At 41.7% G+C, this 23,310-nt stretch overlaps 1 protein-coding gene across 5 annotated transcripts in view; it reads right to left on the minus strand.

Annotated features, from left to right (window-relative positions):
- Positions 1 to 23,310, minus strand: part of sgcg (sarcoglycan, gamma) — a 692,618-nt gene that overhangs the window by 660,998 nt on the left and 8,310 nt on the right. The window lies entirely within an intron of this gene.

Consider the following 23,310-nt stretch of genomic DNA (forward strand, 5'->3'; position numbering starts at 1 on the left):
GCACAACTGATCCTGGTGTTCTGTTGGACACACACACACACACACACACACACACACACACACACACACACACACACACACACACACACACACACACACACCACGCGTATGACTGGAGTTGCAGAATGACAGGAGATGGGAAACTGGAATGAACGAACCCACTCACTGTGTTTTGAAGAGTTAAGTCCATATTAATGAAATAAGGAATCTTACACCATTCAATATAATTAATTGAGGCATCCAATGGTTAGATAGCAACAGGAGAACATTTCATCTTGGACAACAACTGGTGTGTGTATTTGTCTTAATTATATATCTGCAGCCCTTAAGAGCTGGTATCTAATTTGTACATAAAAAGTGACAAATGCTGATTGCATTACAGTTACTTTCACGACAAAGTATTGCCCATTCTCTTTGCTGCCTCAAAAACATTTACATGAGAATGGAGAGCCCAATGATTTGTACCAGGCTATTGCACAGGATGAACTGCAGCTGAAGACAAGGACAGTTACTTCTGTAGTTCCTTTAGTGCGGTGTAATACAAATGGAGTTCATTATTGCTCTTTAACACCAGTTTCTAACGCTGGTTGATTCACTTCTCTACTTCTGTTATTTTTGCAGCTTTTCTGTGTCTCTCTCGTTACAGTCAATATAGCTTGCTATTACTACTGACACATTGTAATAGGTGCATCCTGTAAAGTAATTGATTTTCCAAGATGAGAAGATGTCATATAAAAAGTAAAGACAAATCCCTTCAGGCATTATACAACCAAACTGCATTATAGACCCGCAACCCCATTTCCACCTCTCTTCTACCCAGGAGCAAGCTAGCATGAGCTTGTTCCTGGGAATACAGAGCTTCTAGTCCTGGAAATAGTTACTATGTGCCAATGGGACACATTATCAGTCCACAATATGCTGTTGCTCCATAGTTTTATAGGATCTCATTGGGACATGATGCCATGAATTCTGAAGCTATGCTGGAGAACTGGGAATGGATTCAAGCTGATCATAATACTTCATCCACTGACTCATGAGTCCCAGTATGTTCATTTAGTCAGCCAAAACTTATAAACTTAAATCCCACCCTTACCTTCTCCAGAAGAAAATAAATCTCTTCCTACATTGGGTTTTGCCTTTTACAAAACTGAGACTAATGTTGGATAACAATTTCATAAATGTGTGACTTACAAATGTTGTTAAATTAATATCTGCAACCCATCCTCTGACCCACCCACAATTCCACCATTCCTTATGTCCCAGACTGCCTTGGAATGCTTGTCACCATTGTCATCCTGGGACCTCCCCCATTTCTTGCCAAGCCCGTCCATGTTTGTGTTTATTCCCCTACTTTTCCACGTAAGCCGCTAACCAACCAGCTCCCATTGCCCTTCCTGAATCTCTATCCTATTATCATCAATGCCAGACCATTGCCTTCAATAACCTCCTTGAGACTGTGCAATCTCAGACCATGACTCTCCAACTTCCACCTTACCAATCCACCAAACCAATGAGATCAGGAGCTGTGTGGTCCTGGAAGACGCCAAACTGGGCATCAGTGAACAAATTTTTGCTGGAGCAGGAGCTTCCCACAGCAAGGGCCACACCCTGGGCACCCAGCTCTTTGTGTTCTCCCTTGTCAGTCATCAACCCAAATGCCCCAAGACCATAAGAAATGGAAGCAGAATTAGGCCATTTGGCCATTGAGTCTGCTCCATCATTTGATCATGGCTGATCTATTTCTCTACCCCGTTCTCCTAACCTTCTCCCAATAATCCTTGATCCCCTTTCTAATCTAAAACCTTTCCAAGACAGGAGTGAAACTGCTGCGATGTCCAGCTTTCAACAGTTAGATGGTTACTCGCCCACCTTAGGTCAGTTGTCTCTTCCTCCTTTAACCATTTCCAACTATCTTGCTCAAAGTAACAACCACCTTCCTACTTCTAGCCACTTTTGCTCCAGCTTGCTTCACAGTCAAGGCCATCCTCCTAGTAGTTTCAATTGTGTTTGCAGACCTTACACTGCAACTCAATGAAAGCATTATTTGAAGCTGTACTTATATAATGGCAAAGCAGCAATTCCAGGAAGAAGTGAAGGTTGCCAGAGACGATTTGAATTACAACACTTTTGAGTATCTGAAACTCAATTGGATTTCTCAATTGGATAGAGCTTATTTGGGAGCAAGAACGTAATTTCAGTTAGCAAGCTAACGTTTCAACTCCAAATGACTCTTCATCGAGATGGCTCTGATGAAGAGTCATCCAGATGAGACATGTTGGCTTGTTTTCTCTCCATGGATGCTGCCAGACCCGTTGTGATTTCCAGCATTTTTTGCTTTCAGCACAAGGTTCCAGTACCTGCAGTAACTTTCTCCTTAATTTCAGTGAGTTGGATTTATAACTGCTTTACGACACCATACACATACACAAGCATGTAGGAAGGCAGGACATGAAAGGATATAAACTGCAAGTTTTAGTTAAATCCAAATGTATTTTAAAAAATCAGCTCACTTGAGTTACAACTTCTGTGATGAAAGGAGTACGATTTATGTACAATAAACGTTTTTTCGAGTTGAGTTTTCAAACTAGTGCTATATGGGTTTTCAAAGTTAAAAATCACACAACACCAGGTTATAGTCCAACAGGTTTAATTGGAAGCACATAGCTTTCGGAGCGATGCTCCTTCATCAGGTGATTGTGGAGGACACAATTGTAAGGCACAGAATTTATAGCAAAAATTTACAGTGTGATGTAACTGAAATTATACATTGAAAAATACCTTGATTATCTGTTCGAATACCATGATAGTTTCACTTCTTTCATGTGTAAATCACAAAACCTTTTTTTAAAAGTTACATTCTCAGGTTAACTGTAACAATTGTGTTAGCTAGACAATATGTTGAAGATGTTAGCCCCCTGTGTTCTCCGTCTATGCCATGATGTTTAGATTGATTCTAATCTAAAAAGTGGGATAACAGAGTTTTACATTAATTCATGCAGTTTTTGAGCAAAGTGCAATGTAACTCTGTAAGTACAAATTCACCCCACAAAATATATGTATATGTGTTGTATGTGGGTTTTTGTGTGCGTGTGTCTGGGTTAGGGGGTTGTAAGTATGAGAGAGTGTGTATATGTATGTGTACACGAGTGTAGAGTGTCTTAAGTCTGTGAAGGGGTGCATGTGTGAGTGTGGGAGTGTGTGTGTGTGTGTCTGGGATGGGGGGGTTGTGAGTGTCTGTGAGAGAGTGTATACATTTGTGCGTGAGTGTAAAGTGGTCTAAGAGAGGATGCATGTGTGTGTGTGTGTCTGTAAGGGTACGTGTGAGTGTCTGTGTAAGTGTCTGTGTACATGTGTGCCCGTGTGTACGTTTGTGTACAGGAGTGCCTGTGTGTGTGTGTGTGTGTGTGTGTGTGTGTATATAGTGCAATGGTGGTCACCTGTAGTGTGACATGAACCCAAGGTCCCGATTGAGGCTCTCCCTATAGTTATGGAACTGAGCTATCAGCCTCTGCCTGGCCACTTTTCGCTGCTGCCTCTCCCGAAGTCCACCTCAGAGGAGAGTTACTTGAAGGTCCAAGGTCGAATGTCCTGAACTGCTGAAGTGTTCCCCAACTGGGAGGGAACCCTCCTGTCTGTTGATTGTTGTGTGGTGCCCATTCATCCGTTGTCGTAGCCTTTGCTCAGTTTCCCCAATGTACCATGTCTCAGGGCATCCTTGCCTGCAACGTATAAGATAGACAACGTTGGCTGAGTCACATGAGTACCTGCCATGTACAAGGTGGGAGGTGTCCCCACGCGTAATGGCGGTATCTGTGTCCACACTCTGACACGTCTTGCAGCGCCTACCATGACAGGGTTGTATGGAGTTGTCCTGAGAGCTAGGCAGCTTGCTACAAACAATGATCTGTTTGAGGTTTGGCGTTTGTTTAAAGGTGAGCAGTGGAGGTGTGGGGAAGGTCTTGGCGAGGTGCTCATCCTCATTGATAATGTGCTGCAGGTCACGAAGAACATGGCGTAGTTTTTCAGCTCCTGGGAAGTACTGAACAACGAAGGGTACCTTGTCAGTTGCAGCAAGTGTCTGTCTCCTGAGGAGGTCACTACAGTTCCTTGCTGTGACACGTCGGAACTGGCAGTCGATGAGTTGGGCATCATACCCCGTTCTTATGAGGGCATCCCTGAGTACTTCCAGGTGCTCGTCACATTCCTCCTCATCTGAGCAGATTTGGTGTACACGTAGGGCTTGTCCATAGGGAATGGCTGTTTTAATATGTTTTGTGTGGAAGCTGGAGAAGTGTAGCATTGTGAGGTTATCCGTGGGTTTGCGGTAGAGTGAAGTGCTGAGGTGCCCATCCTTGATGGAGATGCAGGTGTCCAAGAATGAGACAGATAGTTGAGAGTAGTCCAGGGTGAGTTTAATGGTGGGATGAAACTTGTTGATATCACTGTGTAGTTTTATCAGTGACTCTTTGCCATGGGTCCAGAGGAAGAAAATGTCGTCAATGTACCTGGCGTATAATGTTGGTTGGAGATCCTGCGTGTATGGGTGTTGGTATGCTTTTGTGAAGGAAATTAAAAATTAAACTTGGTCAGTCTACAATTTTAGTCTACTTCATACCAGGGTACAGTTAACTGCAAGGTCTTGTGGGGTGATAATTAAAGCTTAAATGTTGCTAAAAAGAGATTAGAAGTTGAAGCTTTTCATCATGCATTCATGGTAACTCGGGCAAGAGAAGCAGACTTGGGGGAAAAAAGACATCATTTCATACAGAATGAGAAAGGATATTGATGGCCTGGGCCATAATTGGCACAGAGTTACAATAAGAACAGTTCACTGTCAATCTTAATTTTCACACCAGGCAAGTAGGTTCTCATTAGGTAGGGCATTGCCATGAGGATGCAATAGATTTTTGCAGTTTCCATGACCCTTTGTTTGAAAAGGTGCAACGTATGTATAAATTTATTTTGCCTACATTTTAACTGAAAAAGGGTTATACCTGAAATGTCGACTTCTCCACCTTCTGATGCCGCCTGGCTTGCTGTGTTCTTCCAGCTTCGTGCTTGTCTATTTTACTTTCTAACTGGCAGAATTTTCTCCCTCAGTCATGTTGACACAGGTTTTTGCTCGACTTTCTCAATGCTATATATGGTCACATGATGCTACAATGTCAAGGACAGTCACTCACAGCTCACCTCTGGAGTTCAGATCGTTTGTCCAGCCTTGGACCAAGGCCGAAAAGAGGTCAGGAGCTGATTGCTCCTGACACAGTCCCAACTCAGTGTCAGTAAGCAAGTTATTTCTTTACAAGTGCCACTTGATAGCAATGTCAATGACCCTTACCATTACTTTACTGATGATTGAGAGGAGAGCGACAGGGTGGTAATTAGCTGGGCTGGATTTGTCATGCTTTTTGTATATAGAAAGATTGTCACTGTTATAGTAGTGTTGAAACAACTTGACATCTAGTCCTGGAACAACACTCTTCAGTACTATTGCCAGAATGTTGTTAGGGCCCATAGCTTTTCGATTACCCAGTGTCTATCAATTCTTGATATAACATTGAGTGAGCTGAAAATGTGTTGCTGGAAAAGCGCAGCAGGTCAGGGAGCATCCAAGGAACAGGAGAATCGACATTTCGGGCATAAGCCCTTCTTCAGGAATCATGGAGTGAGTTAAACTGGTTGAAGACTAGCATTTGTGATGCTGGGGGCTTCAGGGAGAGGCTGAGATGGATCTTCCACTCAGCACTTTTGGCTGAAGGATTCAATTAATTTGGCTTTGTATTTTGCACTGTCATGGTGGGTTCTCCCATCATTGAGGATTGGAATATTTGTGGACCTTCTGTTTCTAGTGAGTTATTTAATTGTCCACTGCCATTCACAACTAGATGTCAGAAGGCCATAGAGCTTAAATCTGATCCATTGGTTACGCCATGTAGCCCTATCCCTTGCATGCTACCTCTGCTGTTTGGCACGTGAATCATCCTGTTTCACAGGTTCACCATGTTGATGCATCATATGATTGTTGTCGAATGCACCTTGAACCTATGGAAATGATGGGAGAAAAGCTTAATGTCAACCCTGCCCCAACCAACACCCCCCAACTCCCCTGACACCAAGCCACATGTCAAGGGATGAAGGAGATGTATTGCTGGGTTTGTATGAACAGAGAATCTGTGAGTACCTGATGCACTTATGAATTGATGCCAGTGGAATATCACAAAGGTCCCCAGTGACTCCCTGAAATGGCCTACTAGGATAGAAGTTGAGAGAGGTTATTACCTTTAGGACTAATGGGATAGGATTTCCACACAGTCCATGTGATTACTAATCTTTGTCCATTAGATTCTTGATATGAAACAATTTATGTTTAATTCACTCATGGGATGTGGGCTCGGCCAGCATTTATTGCCCATCCCTAGTTGCCCCTGAGAAGGTGATGCTGAATTGGCTTGTAAACCACTGCACCACTACGAAGGTGATGGCTAGTTGTATATTTGCTAGACTATTTATTGAGAGACCCAGGAAATGTTCTGGCTACCCAGGTTTGAAGCCTGTGGTGGTAGATGGTAGAATTTGAATTTGTTTGAATAAAGTGGAATTAAGAATCTAATGATGATCATGAAACCATTGTTGATAATCACAAAGACAAATCTGACTCATTAATGCCTTTTAGAAAGGAAATTGCCATCCTTAGCTGGTCTGGCCTACATGTGACTCCAGACCTCCAACAACGTGCCTGATTTTTATCTGCCCTATGAGCAATTCGGAATGGGTGATAAATGCTGCCCTCGCCAGTGACACTTAGATCAGTGAATTAATTCTTTTAAAAATCTATTTGCAGTAGATAGACCCACAATGCTCTTTGGGAGGGAGTTCCAGAATTTTGAGCCAGTGACACTAAAGGAATAATAATATATTTCCAAGTCAGGATGGTGAGTGGCTTGGAATGGTATGTGTAGATGAAAATGATCCCATGAATTTGCTGCCCTAGTCATTCTTGATGCTAGTGGATGCTGGAGTTTGGAAGGTGATGTTCAAGGAGCCTTGATGAATCGCTGCAGTGCATCTTGTAGATGGTACACACTACTGTGACTGAGCATTGATAACGAAGTGACTGAATGTTTGTAGCTGTGGTGCCTATCAAGCAGACTGCTTTGTTCTGGATGGTATCAAATGTCTTGAGTGTTGTTGGTGATGTACTCATCCAGGTAAATGGTGAGTATTCCTTCACACTCCCATTTGTGCCTTGTAGATAGTGCACACATGCTCGGGAGTCAGGAGATGAGTTTTTTGCTGCAAGATTTCTAGTCTCTGATCTGCTCTTATAGCCAATAACACAGTCAGTTCAGTTTCTGGTCACTGGTGACCTCCAGGATGTTGATAATTATAGATTCAGTGATGTTAATACCATTGAATATTAAGGGTGCTGGCTAAATTCTCTTTTGTTAGAGATGGTTATTTCCAAACAATCTGGCGTGAATGTCACTTACCATTTGTCAACTTAAGCCTGGCTATTGTCTGGGTTATGCTGAATTTGCACACAGACTGTTACAGTGTCTGAGGAGTTCGCAAATGGTGCTGAATATTATGCAATTAAACATACCCAATTCTCACCTTATAGTGGAGGGAAGGTCATTGGTGAAGATGTTCTAAAGAAAGACCACTGGACTTGAAAGATTGCTCTGCTTTCTCTCCACAGATGCTGCTAGACCTGCTGAGTTTCTCCAGCGATTTCTGTTTTTATTTAAGATCGATGGGCCTTGGACACTACCCTGAGAACATACTAGAGTATTGCACACATTTCTCTAACCCATCTAGAAATGAGTCAAAGCTCCTGGACACTATTTTACAAGAGAGTTCTCCCACGATATGGTGGTTGTCATCTTCAGGCTGTATGACAGCCAGCAACAACTGCTGCTGTCACTGTTCACATTGGATACTTCAAGAGGAATTGTAGGAGCAAAGCAAGAGTTTTTGGGTTGACCTATGTCATGCTCCTTTTGCTTGCAGGAGGTCCTTGAGAACAGTCAGGGAAAGCACACAGTCCTATTAAAGGGATATTTTATCCCTGACAACCCTCTCAATTGTGCCCTCAGAGGTTATTCTCTCACTAGGGTAAATTGTAACCAGCACATGTTCCATGTGATTCTACATTGCTCTGTGGCTGAAGAGACCACTCCTTACCACCAACATCACAGGCTCTTGGAGGTATCTGCTGCTTACAAGACCTCTTTTCATACATAATAGTCATCCTGATGTAATTTATTTACTCTCAAAGTGGCCAGATAGTCTTGGATGAAATGGCTACCTTGAAACAGCCCCCTTCCCAAAATTCTTTAACCTTACCGTACCAGACTTCTGCTACCAACCTTCATTTTTTATGTGAGGACACAACACTTGCATTGGGATAATTTGCAGTCTTTATAAAGGTCTGCCATCACCAATTGGAAAGATGAGGTATTGACTGAATGTCCCTGCTCCATTGACTTTTGCAAACCTGAGACATTAGAAGATGTCAATCAGTGTCTCAAGAGATCAAGTCACAGTTGAATGTAAAGTGTTATGCTGATTTGTTGCTTAAGTGAGAGTTGCAGGCAGATGTTGAATATTGAATTATCACTGTGCTCTTGATGACTTGAGTAGACCTTACTTGGCTACACATTCCAGCTTCATTTCTGCCCCTTTATACAGAAGATATTACTTACTTCTGCCAGTTTGGGTGTAGCCTTCCTAAAATCAAAAGTACACTGCACAATGGCTTTCAGGTTGAGGCAGTGGTCTTCAGAATTTGTGTCCATTGCTGAGTTGCAGTCTCTTTCATGACCCATGTTATGCCACCCACCTCTACACCCCAGTGATCAGCATCTCCATTTCATGATCCATTTTTCTTCAATGATCCTTAATCTCCCTCTGTTTTAGTTGAATCCCACCACATTATGATCAGTATCTCCATTCTCTCCACACCCCGAGACCCTCACAATCAAGGTGCCAATTTCGTGTTGGTCTGTATCCCTCCCTAGATCCAGGCTAGAGTCACCCTGAGTTTCCACGACACCTCCTTTCAGACCAACCAGAATCCATGCTATTCCATTCAATTTCTTCCTTTGACCATAACCTCAGCTAATTAATAGAGCCAGGCCATCCCCAGTTAGAAGCAGCCCATGTCAGTCACACATCATGAACGTGGTCATCACCCAAGAGTAGAAATGGCCTACTTACCGTGTCTGTACTCTTGACTGACAGGCATTCACCCTCACCCCACTAACCATGCACCATTTCCCATTCAAATGGCTCCATTGCACATGTCCTGTGTTTGCCACCTACATGTACCACTTCTGGTAATGGATGCAGCACCGTGCACTTCAGAGAAACCCTCTCATATTGATGTTTAATTGTGCCTTACAGCCAGAAGCTGCTACTGCTGCACTGCTGTTCTTCTGTCAAGTTCAATGATAGCCCAGGGACATATGTCACCTTGGTCCCTTTGGTTGCGTCCACTGTGGACACAGAGTTCACAGCAAAAGTGAAAACCTCAAATATTTGCAACATTTCGCTAGAAGAATACAAGGCAGAGAGTTACCTAGATTGGAGGCCGAAGACCAAGCTTCCAGGTATGTGACTGAGTATCTGAAGCAGTGAATATCTCAATTGAACATAAAACTTAATTGGGAGGGATGAATAAATTTCAGTGGTGAGATGTAAATGCATGCAAAACAGATTCTTGATACCTGATGGTGAGATGGGGACGTTCATCTTTGGAGGAGGAATAATTTAACTATTAGAGCTTATCTCGATGGCTAGAATCTGAAATTTGGATTCTCACCCAAATAATTTCTCATGCCCGCCATTCTTCACATCTCCTCTGGGAACAGAAAATTGGGCTCTGAATTCTTGATTCTTGCCCAATTAAGTTCTACCACCCACTGTTCTCCTTGCCTCCTCCACGATTGGAAGATTCCACCGTTACCTTCACAAAAGTGAAATAATAAAAAATAAGTAACAATTATGAACGTAAAAGATCTCTATGGGAATAAGGATTTCCATAACATAATCAAGAAAAATAAGATAGCAAAGTTTGAATGATGTCCAGAAACAAACTGAAGTGTATTTCTGGAGCAAATTGTAAACTTTAATAGATCTTCTTTCCTTAAACTGATTTTGCAATTGAAGAACTTTGTGCTTTAAGAAATGTTTTGAACTTTGTAAGTGCAATAATCAAAAATTGTCAAATAACTGGTGAATCTGTTGGAAGCTGCAAAGAAAATATCTGTGCTTGATTGGTTAACATTCGTAAATGATATGACTATTAAGTTTTAACTCAACTTGTCCTCTTGGAAAAATTAATGGTGTTATTATTAGACAGGCTTACATAATTACCAGTTTGACTGTTTGTATTTCACCCTGCTGCACATGAGTAGATTACTCAGTTCAAAGATTGAAAATTAAAGTGCAACGTTTTAAATACCGCTGCCCCTTTTTAAAAGCATAATTGCTTTTCCAAGATTAGTCTAAACCCGTGGATAATTTTCAGTTTGTCAGATTCCATTGTTTATGCCAACCTTGAATAAAATTCTAAATCTACTTTGACGCATAAAAAAATAATGATAATCTTTAAAATAGAGTCGGGGTTCACGAATAACAGGATAGTGCACACTATGCATTTTTAATGCTGATTTTTAAAATTCTTAATAGATTTAGGATAGTTTTCTTGTCAGGTATACAGAACACATATACTAGGCAGAAAATATATAATATTTTCATTGGTGGAGTCTTTGTGCCTTTTGGCTGATTTTGACAGATGCAACTTAAAAAAGAACTTGTAAGAATTTTTATCTGGTTTACTGGCATGTTTATTTAAGACTTCCCAGGCTCATAGTTAGCATTCTCTTCAGGATTATTTACTATATCAGATGCTTTTAATCACTGGATTTCCTTATTACAGCAATTAAGTCCAAGAAGAACACTATTCTGATTTTGTTTTCTTCATTCCTAGAAACAACACAAATTGCATTTGTTACTTGATTGGCAACTCCACAGCAAAGGCAATGTCATGCTGTGGAAAGCAATCATTGTCAAAAATCTTCTTGGCTGCTGAAACTAGGAGTAAGACAAATGCCAACATCACATCATCTTTATCTGTACAACAGCAACTTCCATAGACAGGCTCCTGAAGCTGTTTGCCATGGTCTCTAATAACAATGACAAAACAAAGATGTGTGCAAGAAAAATGTTCAGACCGTATCAGTTAAAAAGCATGTATGTAGCAAGCTGAAATTACATCTCCTAACCCCTGAATCTCAGAATGTTATGAAAGTGAGTTAACTGCTTGTTCCAAAGCCAGATCAACATTACTGGCTATCCCTCACAGATGAGAACAATTGTTTTCCATGGGTCTGAAGATGGCATATGTGTATGCCACATGCAGCATTGTAGTCATCCTTACCCCTCAGAATTACACTTTATTCTATTTCAATTATTCTTGGGATGTGAGCAACACTAACAAGTGTTAGTGTGACTACTTCTCGTTGCCTTGATAACCTCTCATTTTGGCACAGGCTGGAAACTGGGGCAACCACCAAATGCCCTTGATAGGTAGCATCAAGACTGGAAAATTTAAACTTATGAAGAAATGAAGACCAGGTGAGGTGGAAGTACTAGATCCATTTCTCTAAGGGACATTATAGTTGTTATAGGGGATTCTATAATTAGGGGGACGGATAGTATCCTTTGCAAGCCGGATTGGGAGTCTGGCATGGTGTGTTGCCTGCCCAGTGCCAGGGTGCGGGACATCTCGGACCAGCATGAAAGGATATTGGAGCGGAAGGGGGAGGATCCAGTTGTTGTGGTCCACGTTGGGACTAACAACATAGGCAAAGCTAGGGTGGAGGACCTGTTTGGGGATTATCAAGCACTAGAAAGGAAATTGAAGTACAGGTCCTCAAGGGTCATAATCTCTGGATTACTGCCCGAACCACGTGCCAATTGGCATAGGGATAAGAAAATTAGGGAAGTAATGTGTGCAGGTGGATTTAAACTTGAGGCAGACTGGGAACGCAGCAAAAAGGAAGGATAACTTAGGACATCTTATGACTTCCAATATCTCTATGGATAAGAAAGTTAGCATTAAGACACTTTACCTGAATGCTCGTAGCATTCGTAACAAAGCAGATGAACTAATGGCACAGATCATCGTGAATGATTATGATGTGGTAGGCATCACAGAGATGTGGTTGCAGGGGGGTCAGGACAGGCAGTTAAACATCCAAGGATTTTCAACTTATCGAAAAGACAGGGAGGTGGGGAGAGGGGGCGGGGTGGCCTTGTTAGTTAAGAACAAAATTAAATCTATGGCACTGAATGACATAGCATCGGATGATGTGGAGTCTGTGTGGGTGGAATTGAGGAACCACAAAGGTAAAAAAACCATAATGGGAGTTGTGTACAGACCTCCTAACAGTGGTCAGGACCAGGGGCGCAACATGTACCGGGAAATAGAGAAGGCATGTCAGAAAGGCCAGGTCACGGTGATCATGGGAGACTTCAATATGCAGGTGGACTGGGTAAATAATTTTGCCAGTGGATCCAAAGAAAGGGAATTCATGAAATGCTTACAGGATGGCTTTTTGGAACAGCTTGTCATGGAGCCCACAAGGGAGCAGGCTATTCTGGACCTAGTGCTATGTAATGAACCAGACTTTATAAAAGATCTCCAAGTAAGGGAACACTTAGGAAGCAGCGATCATAATATGGTAGAGTTCAGTCTGCAGTTTGAAAGAGAGAAGGCAAAATCGGATGTAATGGTGTTACAGTTAAATAAAGGTAATTACGAGGGCATGAGAGAGGAACTGACGGAAATAGACTGGAAGCAGAGCCTAGCAGGGAAGACAGTAAAGCAAAAATGGCAGGAGTTTGTGGGTTTAATTGAGGACACTGTACAGAGGTTCATCCCCAAGAAAAGAAAGATTATCCAGGGAGGGATTAGACAGCCATGACTGACAAAGGAAATCAGGAAATGTATTAGAGAAAAAGAGAGATCCTATAAAGTGGCCAAGAGCACTGGGAAATCAGAAGATTGGGAAGGCTACAAAAACAGAGGATAACAAAGAGAGAATTAAGGAAGGAGAGGATCAAATATGAAGGTAGGCTAGCCAATAATATTAGAAATGATAGTAAATGTATCTTTCAATACATAAGAAACAAACGACAGGCAAAAGTAGACATTGGGCCACTTCAAACTGATACTGGAAGCCTAGTGATGGGAGATAAGGAAATAGCTGGAAAACTTAATAAGTACTTTGCTTCAGTCTTCACAGTAGAAGACATGAGTAATATCCCAACAATTAAAGGGAGTCAGGGGGCTGAGTTGAGTGTGGTTGCCATTACAAAACAGAAAGTGTTAGAAAAGCTAAAAGGTCTTAAAATTGATAAATCTCCTAGCCCCAGTGGGCTACATCCTAGAGTTCTGAGGGAGGTGGCTGAGGAAATAGCGGAGGTGTTGGTTGAGATCTTTCAAAAGTCACTGGAGTCAGGGAATGTCCCGGATGATTGGAAGATCGCTGTTGTAACCCCCTTGTTCAAGAAAGGATCAAGACAAAAGATGGAAAATTATAGACCAATTAGCCTAACCTCAGTTGTTGGTAAAATTCTAGAATCCATCATTAAGGATGAGGTTTCTAAATTCTTGGAAGAGCAGGGTCGGATTAGAACAAGTCAACATGGATTTAGTAAGGGGAGGTCATGCCTGAAAAACCTGTTAGAATTCTTTGAAGAGGTGACAAGTAGGTTAGACCAGGGAAACCCAGTGGATGTGGTCTATCTAGACTTCCAAAAGGCCTTTGATAAGGTTCCACATAGGAGACTGCTGAGCAAGGTGAGGGCCCATGGTGTTCGAGGTGAGCTACTAGTATGGATTGAGGATTGGCTGTCTGTCAGAAGGCAGAGAGTTGGGATAAAAGATTCTTTTTCGGAATGGCAGCCGGTGACAAGCGGTGTCCTGCAGGGTTCAGTGTTGGGGCCGCTGCTGTTCACGTTATATATTAATGATCTGGATGAAGGGACTGGGGGCATTCTAGCGAAGTTTGCCGATGATACAAAGTTAGGTGGACAGGCAGGTAGTACTGAGGAAGTGGGGAGGCTGCAGAAGGATCTAGACAGTTTGGGAGAGTGGTCCAGGAAATGGCTGATGGAATTCAATGTGAGCAAATGCGAAGTCTTGCACTTTGGAAAAAGGAATACAAGCATGGACTACTTTCTAAACGGTGAGAAAATTCATAAAGCCAAAGTACAAAGGGATCTGGGAGTGCTAGTCGAGGATTCTCTAAAGGTAAACATGCAGGTTGAGTCCGTGATTAAGAAAGCGAATGCAATGTTGTCATTTACCTCAAGAGGGTTGGATTATAAAAGCACCGTTGTGCTACTGAGACTTTATAAAGCTCTGGTTAGGCCCCATTTGGAGTACTGTGTCCAGTTTTGGTCCCCACACCTCAGGAAAGACATACTGGCACTGGACCATGTCCAGCGGAGATTCTCACGGATAATCCCTGGAATGGTAGGTCTAACATACGAGGAATGGCTGAGGATCCTGAGATTGTATTCATTGGAGTTTAGAAGATTAAGGGGAGACTTAGAGACGTACAAGATAATACATGGCTTGAAAAGGGTGGACACTAGGAAATTGTTTCCGTTAGGTGAGGAGACTAGGACCCGTGGACACAGCCTTAGAATTAGAGGGGGTCAATTCAGAACAGAAATGCGGAGTCATTTCTTCAGCCAGAGAGTGGTGGGCCTGTGGAATTCATTGCCACAGAGTGCAGTGGAGGCCGGGACGCTAAATATCTTCAAGGCAGAGATTGATAAATTCTTGATGTCACAAAGAATTAAGGGCTATGGGGAGAATGTGGGTAAGTGGAGTTGAAAAGCCCATCAGCCATGATTGAATGGCGGAGTGGACTCGATGGGCCGAATGGCCTTACTTCCACTCCTATGTCTTATGGTCTTATTAGTGAACCAGTTGAAATTTTATCATCATCCACCAATGTCTGTGGTCATTTACCAAGCGCAAAGACAAACTATCAATTTAACCAAATTCAATAACCCAGCTTGCTATAGTAGGCTCTGAAGGAATCCTGTTTGGATCTCTAGCCTGGCACTATTAATTTAATTAAAACAGTTAAGTAAACCTGAATTACAGCTCTTTTTAAAATCGACAATTATCATGTTTACCATGTCATGTCTAGCCTTGTGACGTACACACAGAGTTAAATCCAAAACTGATAATAAATATAAAGCATTACATTTCCATGACAGATGACATCCAATGTCAGGAGGCCCGTAATGTAGCCATTCCCAGCTGCCATTGATTCTAAACTGTACTCGGGCATTGGGAAATACACATCAGTAAACAAACATAATTTTGCCTCAGATTATTCTTCTCTCCCTGTACAATCAGACAACTTGTTGTTCACCTGATCCATGGGTTAAGTTAGAAACTCACTAAGTCCCAAGTACTTTGTGGGTGGCACGGTGGCACAGTGGTTAGCACTGCTGCCTTATAGCCCCAGAGACCCGGGTTCAATTCCTGCCTCAGGCGACTGACTGTGTGGAGTTTGCACGTCCTCCCCGTGCTCCGGTTTCCTCCCACAGTCCAAAGATGTGCAGGTCAGGTAAATTGGCCATGCTAAATTGCCGTAGTGTTAGGTAGGGGGTAAATGTAGGGGTATGGGTGGGTTGCGCTTCGGCGGGGCGGTGTGGACTTGTTGAGCCGAAGGGCCTGTTTCCACACTGTAAGTAATCTAATTGAAATCTAAAGTACTTGTATGCACCAAGCTTGGTTCTATCAGGATGCAGTACAAGCAGTTAAGCACATTCAATCTTGGGTATAAGTTTATTGACCTAAATGTATCTTTAAGTATTGTTTTGTAAAATCACACAAAAATGATATTATCCAGCTATAAACGGAACTAAAAAGTGCTGTGTCTGCATCCGTCACTTGATAGACTTTCAACTTGAAAAAGATTTTCCTGAGTATTTGTGGAAGTGTGAACCATTAATGATGCAGTGACACAACCAAGTATTTGGGATCTCAGTGAACAGCACAAACAACATGGTACCTGCTTCAGCTGAGAGATTTCAGGGATGGCAAATAAACACATTGGAACTGAGAAGACAGGTGAATTAAACAGGTGAAGTCAATATCAAATTAAATAAGATGAGAGAAATAAAGAAAGGGGATGAAGATTTAATTAAGAGAAAATAAAAAGAAACTAAATGCTAAAGTATGAAAATATCCACCGGTCCTCCATTCAAAACCTATGTTATGAGATTGCACATTTATAAAGATTAGGTTTGGATATCAGTAACCAGAACATCACGCTTGATCTTGAGAGGAGCTTCTGATCATATATTCAGACCATCAGTGAAATGCCTTTTTTCACCTCTTTAATATCATCTGACTCCATCCTGTATCAACACATCTGTTGCTGAAGTCTTCATTCTTGTTTTTGTTACTTCTAGACTTGACTTCCAATGCTCCTCCGGCTGGTCTTACATTTTCCACCTTCAATAAACTGAATTTCATCAAACCCTTTAGTAAAACTCTAACTCTGATCACTCCTTTCTCACATCACCCCTATGCTTGAATGGTGATACTGATCTCAATATGGCAATAGCTCAACGTCAACGTTCTAAAGCTTGCTTTCACAACCTCCAACTGGTTCACCCCACCCTCTCTGTGAAACCATCTCCAACTCTACGACCAGCACTCCTCCAATGTTGGCATCTTGCACCATCCTCAATTTTACTGTTTACCTCTGGTAGATATACCTTCTGTAACTTCCTAGGCAGTTAGCTCTGAACTTCCATTTCTAAAGTTCTTTATCTCCTTCTCCTCTGTGAAACACTTCCTAAAACAAATCTCTTTGGATTTTTGATTGTCTGTTCTAACACCTTAGAGTCAAAGCATCATGTGGAATGTAAACAGACCCTTCAGTCCAACCTGTCCATGCCAACCAAGTTTCCCAAACTAAACTAGTCCCATTTGTTTGCATTTGGCCCTTACACCTCTAACCTTTTCTCATTCATGTACCTATCCAAATGACTTTTAAATGTTGTAACTGTCCCTGCATCTAACAACTTCCTCTAGCAGTTCACTCCACATTTTAACCACATACTGTGTGAAAACATTGTCCCTCAGCTCCCTTTTAAATCTTTCTCCTCTCAACTTAAACTTATGCCCTTCAGTTTTGCACTCCCAAGCCCTGGGAAAAAAAGCTTTGCTATTCACCTTATCTACTTACAAGGCTGTTGCCAGGGTTGGAGGATTTGAGCTATGGGGAGAGGCTGAACAGGCTGGGGTTGTTTTCCCTGGAATGTCGGAGGCTGAGGAGTCACCTTATAGAGGTTTACAAAATTATGAGGGGCATGGATAGGGTAAATAGACAAAGTCTTTTTCGTGTGGTGGGGGAGTCCAGAACTAGGGCATAGGTTTAGGATGAGAGGGGAAAGATATAAAAGGGAACTAAGGGGCAACTTTTTCACGCAGAGGGTGGTACCTGTATGGAATGAGCTGCCAGAGGATGTGGTGGAGGCTGGTACAATTGCAACATTTAAAAGGCATTTGGATGTGTATATGAATAGAAAGGGTTTGGAGGGATATAAGCCAGGTGCTGGTAGGTGGGATTAGATTGGGTTGGGATATCTGGTCAGCATGGACAAGTTGGACCGAAGGGTCTGTTTCCTTACTGTACACCTCTATGACTCTATGTTCCTCATGATTTTATAAACCTTCAAAAGGTAACCCCTCCACCTCCTATGCTCCAATGAAAAAGTCTCAGCTTATCCAGCCTCTCGTTATGACTCAAACCCTCCAGTCCTGGCAACATCTTTTCTGCACTCTCCCCAATTTAATAATATTCTCCATGTTAAGTGACAAAATTTGTCTGATAATGTTCCTATGAAGTATTTCAAGACACTTTATTATGTTAAAAATGTCATGCAAAGTTGTTGTTGTTTGCCATTCATTAACTCAGAGACAAAACAAAACTACAGATGCTGGATACCAAAGTAGACAAGCAGGAGGCTGGAAGAACACAGCAAGCTAGGCGGTAACAGGAGATGGAGAAGTCAATGCTTCGGGTATAGCCCTTCTTACATTAACTCTTACCATATCGTAAAAAGGCTGCTTATATCAGTCTCGAGACTTAACCTTCTGTGGCAAATACCCTGTACCCAAAAATAATAGGAAGGCAAACAGTGGATACTGTTTTTGCAAAGCTGCAGTGAACAGTGAACTGGTGTAGTTCAGAAAGCAACTTTTGGATGTTTACATTTCTTCACATATCCGCTCCCCTCCTGAAATTATTGTACCCTTTAGCCATAACTAACAGGAAAGATTATTTGCCTTGCCATTATGTTGATAGCGAATTCTGACACAATGTTTTCATTTCATCTTCCACAAAAACATAATTATTTTTCAAAACATGTACTCATACACCAATAGGGAAAATCTTTCAAATATTAATAGCAGTCAATCTGAATTTTTAAACAAATTTCTTCAGGCATCTGAATATTTCTGAAATATTCAATGAGAATGTAATATTGTTTCTTTTCATGAACCTGAATTATTCAAAAGTGCTAGAAAGAAAGCTGAATAAGATCTTCAAATTATATAGTTAGCCTTATTTATTTATTATGCATCGAAACCATTTTCTACCTCAATAACTTACAGGCTATTTTCTTGATGCAATGATATGTTTTCACATTTGTAAAGTGCATTTCCTTTACATTCATGTACTTAGCATTGAAAATGTAAATCGACAATTGAAATCTTAGCACTTTAGAACGAATGACACAGCAACTCTCATAAAATAACACGTCAGATGAAATGTACAATTCCTCCTTTATACTCCTATAATGCCTTCTCATCTAGAAATCTACTCTTTGCTTTTCTGATTTGAAATTTACATTTACTATTATCTATGTTTTTGGCTATTAAAGAAGATTCTAAATTAATACCAATTGGTGCGAAATTTGAAACTATATGCTGTAATGCAGCTTGGGCACTGACATGAAATGTACAATTTGTTTAGGAGCAGGAGTTGACTACATGCCCATCCAGCTGGCTCTGCCATTTAAATAGATCATGGCTGATCATCTACCTTAATGCCACTTTCCCCTATGATCCCCAGATCTGATGAGGTCATTGCTATCCAGAAATCTATTGATTTCTATTTTGGACATGTTCAATAATTGAAGCTTTGCAGCCCTGTGGGGTACAGAATTACAAAGATTCACCACCCTTAGGGCAATGAAATTCCACCTCGTCCCAGTCTTAAATGACCTGCCTTTATTCTGAGAATGTGTCTCCTGGTTCTAGGCTCGCAATCCAGTGGAAATCTCCAATTCATATCTGCCCCATCACACTCTTAACACCATAATCCTCAATCCAGATTAAATTTTAACCCAAGAATATTGTGGCACATTTTAAAAATTATATTTAGTCTTAGTATTGAAAACTTGTGAAATGCTTGTGTTCTGATCTAGTCTGTGTGAACCAGCTCATAAGATCAAAGAAGCAGAAGCAGGAACAGGCATTAGCCTCTTGGGCTTGTTCTGCTGTTCAATAAAATCAGGGCTGATCCGATTGTGGCCTCAATTCCACTCTCCTGTTTGTTGCCCCAGAAGATTTAATTCCCAAGGCAATCAGGAATTTATCTAACTCAGTCTTGAATATTCTGGATGACCCAACCTCTATGCTTTCTGTGGGAGAGAATTCCAAAGGCTAACCACCTTCCGAAAGACAAAAGAATCTGCATTCTTAAATGCGAGAACCCCTTATTGTGAAATTGTGCCTGTAGTACCAGAATCTTCCATGAGGACAAATATCTCTACCTTGTCAAAATCCTCAGAATTATTCATCTTTTGAAAGATCACCTTTCTTTGCTCTGACTCAATGGGGTAGTGCATTGGAAATATAGCTCTGCTTGCCCTGGAGTCAAAAGATAAAGATTGTACAAAGTAGCCACAGTCCCCCAATTTACCTCATTTTCAGATCCAGGTTGATAGAAAGCATGGACCAGTGGTCTGTCCTGAACATAATCCTGATTCCCTTACTGATTAAAATTTGATACACTTAACAAACCAATCTTGATAGCCTTCTGCACTAAAAAAACTTTGCACCCCTCTGACAGAAGAGATTTCTCCTCATCGCTGTCTTAAATGTGTGATCCCTATCCTCAGACTCTGCCTTCGCATCTGACTTTCTCACAAGGGGAAGTGACTGCATCTACCCTGTCAAATTCTCAGTGAATCTTGTACGTTTCAATAAGCTCACCTCTTATTCATCTAAACGCCAGTGGAACAATTCCAATCAACTTAAGCTCTCATCAAAAGACAGTCCCTCCAATATCTTACCCCTTCCTATAATCATTCTTCCTCACTGGGGCATGTCTTTGCTGTGAGACATAAATATTTTCTTAAATGTCCGCCACTGTTCCTCAACTCTCTTTGCTGCTAAACTCCTTTCCCAGTCCACTTCAGCCAGCTTTGCCCTCATTCCCATGTAATTACCCTTATTTAAGCTGAGCTCAATTCTTTCTGATCCAGGTTTCTCCCTCTTAAACTGAATGTTAAATTCTACCATGTTATGGTCATTGTTTCCTAGTGGATGTTTTACTTTAACATCATTTATTAAACCTACCTCATCACCAGATCCAAAATAACCTGATCCCTGGCTGGTTCCACAACATATTGTTCTGGGAAAATCTCTTGAATACCATCTATGATTGTTTTTTTCCCTCAGCTAATCTGACTACCCAATACACATCAAGATTAAAGTTACCTACCAACATACTGCCTATGTTCCATGCCCATGTTATCTCCAGATTTATTATCTGTCCCAACATACAGCTACTGTTAGGGGGCCTCCAGACTATTCCTGCCAGTGTCTTCTTTCCCATTTTTTAAATTCTTCCCTCTATCCAAATGTATTCTACATCTTCTGATTTCAAGTTCATTTCTTACTATGATGCTTACTCTATCCTGTATCAGCAATGTGGTCCCACTACCCTTCCCTTCCTGCATGACCTGAATATTTCATTCCCAACTTCTCATGTAACCATGTCTGTGCAATGGCTATAAGATTGTAACTGTTAACCTGTATTTTTGCCTTTAATTCATCTATTTTGTGCTGAATATGGTGAGCATTTAAGTAAAGAACCATTAAATTCACCTTTTTTATCACTCCCTCCCCTCCTTTAACCCTATTTATTGCTTTTTTTCAACATTTTTCAATGAATACTCTGTCCCTACCTCTCTGACTCTAGGTATCACTATGTAAATAGCTACCTATTCTCTATTGTTTTATAAGACTACATTTCCCCTCTGCCAAATCCTTCTCACCTCTATTTAGTTAAAAGCTCTCTCTACAGTCCATAATTATTCAATTTACTAGGAGACTGATGGTTGAAGTGAAGTTTATGCCACCAGAAGAGGTCCCTTCTACACTAGTAATGATGCCAGTTCCCCATGAGCTTAAGCCCACTCCACCACATTAGACAATGAGATATGCAGGTAACTCCTTGATTATATTTACCCAATGCCAGTTTGCCTGTGGCTTGGGTAGTAATCCAGAAATTATTGTTTTGGAGGTTCAATTTGTTCCTAACTGTTCACAGACCTTCAGCAAAAATATTGCTGGTACGTGGAAAATGACTACAGGATCCTTGCTTTCCTTCTCCAGCCCTGAGGAGATGTAACTAACATTGACACCAGGTAGGCAACATGGCCTGTGGGACTCCCAATCATGACTGGAGAGAACAGTAGTGATTCTCCTAATTATACTTTACCCTACCATAACTACATTCCTGTTTCCTCCCCCAACTTGAATGGCTCCCTGTACCAAGGTGTGTGGTCAATTTGCTCATCCTCCCAGTAGTCCCCACTCTCATCTGCACAGCTTGCAAGAACATCATAACTACTCGACAATCTTAGAGGTTGAGGCTTCTCAATTTTATCCCTTACATCCTCATACCTGCCTCATCTGCAGTCACACACCCTTTGTACATGGATTTTAGGAAGGCATTTGATAAGGTTCCCCATAGTAGGCTTATGCGGAAAGTCCGGAGGCATGGATGTGGGAAATTTGGCCAGTTGGATAGAGAACTGGCTAACCAGTTGAAGTCAGAGAGTGGTGGTAGATGGTAAATATTCAGCCTGGAGCCCAGTTACAAGTGGAGTTCCGCAGGGATCAGTTCTGGGTCCTCTGCTGTTTGTAATTTTTATTAATGACTTGGAAGAGGGAGTTGAAGGGTGGGTCAGTAAATTTGCAGACAATACGAAGATTGGTGGAGTTGTGGATAGTGAGGAGGGCTGTTGTCAGCTGCAAAGGGACTTAGATATGATGCAGAGCTGGGCTGAGGAGTGGCAGATGCAGTTCAACCCTGTCAAGTGTGAAGTTGTCCATTTCGGAAGGACAAATAAGAATGCGGAATACAGGGTTAACGGTAGGGTTCTTAGTAAGGTGGAGTAGCAGAGGGATCTTGGGGTCTATGTTCATAGATCTTTGAAAGTTGCCACTCAGGCGGATAGAGCTTGTAAGAAGGCCTATGGTGTATTAGCGTTCACTAGCAGAGGGATTGAATTCAAGAGTCGTGAGGTGATGTTGCAGCTGTACAGGACCTTGATAAGGCCACATTTGGAGTACTGTGTGCAGTTCCGGTCGCCTCATTTTAGGAAAGATGTGGAAGCTTTGGAGAGGGTGCAGAGGAGATTTACCAGGATGTTGCCTGGAATGGAGAATAGGTCGTACGAGGATAGGTTGAGAGTGCTAGGCCTTTTCTCATTGGAACGGCGAAGGATGAGGGGTGATTTGATAGAGGTTTATAAGATGATCAGGGGAATAGATAGAGTAGACAGTCAGAGATTTTTTCCACCGGGTACAACAGAGTATTACAAGGGGACATAAATTTAAGGTGAAGGGTGGAAGGTATAGGGGGGTTGTCAGGGGTAGATTCTTTACCCAGAGAGTGGGGGCATGGAATGCGCTGCCTGTGAGAGTGGCAGAGTCAGAATCATTGGTGACCTTTAAGCGGCAATTGGATAGGTACATGGATAGGTGCTTAAACTAGGACAAATATTTGGCACAACATCGTGGGCTGTATTGTTCAATGTTCTATGTTCCATGTTCCTGTTCCTGATCACAGAAAAATTGTAAATTTCTTAATCTATGACCATCCTCTGGAACAAAGTGCCCAGGTAATTTGCCCCTTCCCTGACGTGGTATAACATCCACAGCTCAGATTCCAGCTTCTTAAC

The sequence above is a fragment of the Chiloscyllium punctatum genome, chromosome 9, assembly GCF_047496795.1.
Source record: "Chiloscyllium punctatum isolate Juve2018m chromosome 9, sChiPun1.3, whole genome shotgun sequence".
NCBI lineage: Eukaryota > Metazoa > Chordata > Chondrichthyes > Orectolobiformes > Hemiscylliidae > Chiloscyllium > Chiloscyllium punctatum.